Source organism: Chelmon rostratus, chromosome 9 (genome assembly GCF_017976325.1).
Source record: "Chelmon rostratus isolate fCheRos1 chromosome 9, fCheRos1.pri, whole genome shotgun sequence".
Taxonomy (NCBI): domain Eukaryota; kingdom Metazoa; phylum Chordata; class Actinopteri; order Chaetodontiformes; family Chaetodontidae; genus Chelmon; species Chelmon rostratus.
This window is the reverse complement of record NC_055666.1, coordinates 13,159,090-13,164,986: the sequence shown is the minus strand read 5'-3', so window position 1 is coordinate 13,164,986 and position 5,897 is coordinate 13,159,090.

The window sequence follows — 5,897 nt, the reverse complement described above, 5'->3', positions numbered from 1 at the left end:
CCGTGCATGGCTGCCAGTAGAGTGGGATGGCCTGGCTGTTGGCCTACGTTTGTTTAGCTGTGAATTCTTCCTTCTGATCCAGTGACTCACAGCCTGTGGCTTAAGCAGAGTTTGTGTGCCCAGAAAACACTAATCTGGAGCACACAGACCGAAGACCACGGCACCACTATTACTTCACCGCTTTCAATGGACGCTCGGTTACCGGGAATACAAACAGGAGTTAGTACAAGTGTGAGCCTCATCTGTGGATGGCTGAGGCCGCTTCATTCGTTTTAAATTGGAATGCGCTGAGCATTGAGTTTGTTTGTTCATGCAAAATAGTTCAGTCACGCATAAGCCGATCATATCATGTCATATCCAAAAACATCAGTGCTCTTTTTTCAAACTCCCTCCAGGACTCCAACCTCCTCCTGTCTTTGTTTGGACTGAGGATGCTGTGCCAGCTAAATCTGAGCTATGTCTGGTTTTATGTGACGGCTTTTATGTTAAAGAAGGATATATGTCAGCCCAACTGCATTTTATTTGGAGAGCAAAAGCAGAACCCTGAGTCACGATGTCGTGATGTATGTATTGATTGATTTGTACGAGATTTTACAAACTGCCCAAACAGACCTTTTACAGAGACGATGATGGTAAACATCAGCTTCTATGAGTCCTTTACTGTGTCCTGACGCGTAACCTGACCCCTGTAAGTTTAAAGGAAATTCTAGTTTCCCAGAACCTGGGTCTTAGTTTTGTAGGTTTGACCGTCATGCCTCATGGTAATAACAACATTCCTACTACTCAGATAGTTTATTGCTGAAATCTGGAAACACGGCAACATTGCTAATAAGAAGTCTGACAGAGCAAGAAAAATGAGCAGTCCAATTATTGTACAGGTCGAATCTTCAGGTCGGCAAACATATTGAGCAGAGAAAACAAACGGGAAAATCATTATGCAAAATTTGCACTTCAACCGTTACAGGCCATCTCTCTGGTTCAAAACTTGTTTACATCATATCTGATCAGCCGACTGTTCGTGCTTCTTGCCCTGCGACGTTATTGAGATGACACAATGTTCTCAGATCTCTTCAATTACTTTGATAAGTACAATGTTATTATTAATAAAAAGGATGGCCAAACTAATAAGAATAAAACCGATCCTGTTCTTGCTCCTCTGTATGTCTGGGTATATTGCCAGCTCCACCTCTCCCACTGGTCTCGATATGTCTCTCTGTCTTGCTCAGGAAGCCTTCAGTGAACTTTTAGGTGAGGGCTGAAAGTCTTTCCTGCTTCTAGTCCAGCCTCCAGATTTTGACAACCAATCGATAAAATCAACAGGTACTACATTCTGAGGACAAAACAAATTATGTCAACCACAGAAATTACTTCGCTTTTTAACAACTTTTTCATCTTGCCTGTCTTGTACTTTGTCTACCATCACAGTACTGTCAGCTTAGACATCTCAGCATCCCTTACTGAAGTCACAGATCTTGCCAGTGATTTCCAAAACCTTAACTGTAACAGCGGTGAAACAAAGCCAGTCTGAGACGCAGTCATAATGCTGCTCTCACTGTCGAGGCTGTGCAGCCAGAACTGTTTGCCTTCCTCAGAGTTACCCTGCACATGTGACTTTTAATTTCTGCTTGGAGCAACAGCACTGAATGAATATCATATATTCGGAATGTGTTATTATTTGGGAATTGCGTAACAGTCATGGGTGGAGTTAATGAGAGTGAGAGAGAGAGAGAGACAGGGAGAAAGCAAGAAAAAGTGAGTTTATAAATAGTGTGGTCGTGTGAGAAACAGACTTTGCAAGGCCAAAGGGACATGAAGGGGGTGTGAGGAGCGGTACTGGCAGTACACTCCATTGTGTGTGTGTGTGTGTGTGTGTGTGTGTGTGTGTGTGTGTGTGGGACCCAGATGGACTGTACTGAGGTTACTTGGAGAGAAGAAAAGAGTCATGTTGCTTGGGAAATGGACTTGCCTAAAAAAACCTGTTGATTTCACTACATCCCTCTAGAAAAACACTTCTGGACAAGATGTAGTCATAACGCACTGTCAGATGTCCAACTTCAGTTGTCCTGACGTTCGGGTTAAACTGAGGAAGCTGAGGGAGTGTTGGAGGAGCAGAGAATGAAAGAAAGAGACCAAGATAAAATGAGAGAGATTGGAGAAAAGTCTTTACCCAATGAATGCGAAATAAAGTAAAGAGCAAAACCTTAACCTAGATGCTTTGACCACACACACATGCAGCCACATGCACTTAAGGATTGTTCAGTGTTATACAAGTGGCCAGCTGGGTAGAAATCAATCAGGTAAACTAGGTCAGGAGAGGAGAGGAGAGGGAGTTGCGGGAGGTCTCAGAGGAGCAGACCTTTGTTCCACATTGGCGGTGGAAACAGAGGGATGCATCAACAAAATGCCCCCGGCCTCTCCCTGAGGTGCAGAAAGCACACCAGGTACCCGGTATGCGTCTGCGTATGATGCATGAACACATGTAGACACATCATTTCTCCCATGTGTTTGGTGCCCGTGGCGCAACACATGTGCGTCTGCGGGTTACACATCTGATCTCCGCTCCGTTGATCTCCGTCCGTCTCCGAGGCGATGCCTTCAGACCCGAGTCCTGTATTACTGAGGCATAGCTGTCCTAACCACTCCTTTTCCATGGAAACTCCAATAAGAATCCACCACGCTCAGCCCCATCCAGATAGACAGATGACCATGTTATGTCCTCAGTAACCTAATAAAAGCACCACGTAATGCTCAGCAAGCTACGAACACACAGGAGCAGCATTGGATAAAATCTATTCAGAACCAATTTCTGTGTATCATTCCTAATAACTGGTGTTATTGCATCCGCAGCGTTTGCCCATATACATAGAGACATAATGAAGCACAGAATCAAATCAATGAAATCCGCCCACTTTCATGTAATAGAAAAGATGCATTATAAGTTTACATGGTTATTCATGCTGTTCTTTCAATTATGCACTGCCGTGTTCTCAGGATTTATCAATATTTATTTTTAGGCGTTGAATTTGAAATCGCAAGTTATATAATAATTTGATTATACATCGACACAAATTATTTTGCATCCTCAGTCTTTGTGTGTGTGTGTGTTGGTGTATGTCTCTGTGTGTGCGAGACAATCTGCTTCTGCACATGAGCTGCAGGGCAGTTCCATAAAGTTTAATTATATGTTGCATTCCCAGTGGAAAGGCTGAGATTAAACTAAATTAAATTGTGTTCGGGTGCATAAAATGTTTCTGCGCTGCGGAGGATATACACACGCTCGCACATAAGCGCACACACAGCAAAGAAGCATGCCATGCTACGGAAGGGGTGGTGGTACCGTTAGCAGTGATACACATGAAGTGAAGGCAGTTGTGGTAAAGGGCTGCTAACGTTTGACTTCAGCTTGGAGGGAGATTTTTTTTTTTTTGGGGGGGGGGGGGGGGGGGCTGCCAGTAACTGAGTAACACCCACATTCATAAAATTAGACAAATGACCACTGCATGCCTTCCAAGTTAACATCACCGTCAAGGATTTCAATCTCTGACCTACAAAAAAAAAAGACTATGATAAGCATCGCGCACCAATCAGAGCGCAATTTAAGAGCCTCACAGAATCTGGGGGTACGGTATGTGACTAATGTTCACTTGGTTTAACCATTACTATACCAGACAGACTTTAACTATAACATGTTTGCTTGCTCATCTCGTTCATTGTCACAGTGTTTTGCGAGAAGTGTTCGGCCAGCATGAGAGCGTGAGACTGAAGGTGAAATTGTGAGAGCTGGCGTCTGTTTTAAATCTGGTAGCGATACTGATAGTCGTTATATCAGTGCGTGTGGCTGCTGTCTGCCTTGTTTCGTGTCACGGAAAATGACCGAGCGCACTTAGTCAATAGGTGTGTGTGTGTTTTGAAAGAGGCTGTCCCACAAAGCAAGATCTGAAAACATTCCACCTTAAAAAACAACGGAAAAACCTACTTGCCAAACACTTGACATGCCACCTTATAAAGCTGTTGTGGTAAACTTGTTAGCAGCCTATTTATAAATTCACATGACAAAAGATTCCAGTATTTACTCTCCTTTTGTTTGGTCTCCAACAAATCCTGATAAAAAATACTCAGCTCTTTAATTGTTTAGTGTTCCACTGTGTTCATCAGCTAGCTGCTAGCTTTGTCTGCTGCTTGGGGCTGATGCTAGTGTACAGTGGGTTTATTGGAGTGTTTTGGCTGCTTATTCCAGCTGGAAACGGGGTCGATGAGAGTACGGCTCAGGTGCCCTGACCTTCACACCTTGATGTTTTGCTGCCTTTTATGTGGACGTCACACCACTTCTCGCATTAGCACAGAACACATTACTGCAGAACTGAACACACATGACACATGTACCATCCCGTGCATGTAAAAACATTTGTGAACAGCTTGGACTTAACTCCAATATGTCCAGAATCTCACTTAACAACTTCTCAGCCCTGTTCTTCCACCCATCCAGTCTCATCAACTCCAAATTTGAATAGGATCAGTGTTTGGTAAACACCAGTATCATAATTTGGTCTGGTCGCCCTTATGAAATGTTTTTCTGTTTGCTGGGTTCGGTCCCTTTTTTGGTTTACTTTCATAAGTTCTGGTATTCAAAATATGGCTCAGTTTGCAATGTGAGCGTCCCACTATTTTGAAATGGTATCAAAACATGCCATGAGCTTAATTAGGATTAAGGCAGTGATTATGTTTTATCATCGTAGCAATAATAGTATGACACATTTTACATTTAGCTATGTTAATCCGAGGATAAGTATTTATAATACAGAGACAAATATGTATTGGAAGAGTGTGTGTTTTTCACCACACTCTGACTGCTCGCTGTCCCCTTTGTTTTTTACTTGGGGCTGGACTCGACGTGACTCCTTTCTCTCCTCCTTTGAAGGTCTCTGTTTTTTTCAGTCTTTCCATACTTTTGCTCACTCAGAATAGCATGAAAGAACAGTAAATCATGTAAGTTATTGTCTTCACTTCGCATGTGTGTTTGTTTGAATGAGTGCGTGTGTGTGAGTATAATTATAGAGATGAGAATCAGTCGTGATGTATTCCATGTGGGAGTGTCTGGTTGTGGTGGAAGTGATTAGCCTACTGACAGATTATAAATACCAACCGGCAGAGGAGAGTGGTCATTCTCCTTTTATGAGTCAACTGCATGACGTGGTTCCTGAGGCGCAACAAAATGCAGATGTAGGTTCACTCGTGTGGTTTGTGTGACATGTCACCTTTAAAGTTGGGATATAATCTTCTTTTTCATGTCCACATATACCTTGGTTTGTTCTAGGCTACTGCACTTCGCCACAAAACAAGTTCGTGCTTACATGCAAGGATGATGTGCGCGTACACGAATGATTTCAGATGGTGTGCATGCAGATCGGCGTCCAGCTCACATCCGGTCAGCATTTGAAGGGTTACTCAGCTTAGTCTCTGGCTGTGAGATTTTGCTCGCCGTGATCACCTTTTCTATGTTGTAATACAGCTGAACTCGCAATTTAGTCGTTCTTTTTTACAGTTTACTGTGTGTTATACAGCTGAATGATCATCAGCGTTTGGTTTCGGTTCATTAACAACATAAAACACCTCAATCACAACACATGTGCTGCGGAACTTAAAGATGGATGGATAGATGGTGTCTTAGGAAATACTGGTTCAACTGACAGTTTTCAAAAAGTTCTGTTTTTCGATGGGAAAGATACAGGCTTAGTTTGAACAGAAGGCCAAAACAGAGAAAAGATAAGTTTTGAAAATGAGTCAGCTTAGTGTGGATGTACTCTTTGTTTGCACTGATAATTCAGTAATGATTGCTGGCTTTTAACAGGAAGCTTCCACAGGCTGTTGCCTTTCCTCTTCTCTTTTTGTATTGTTGT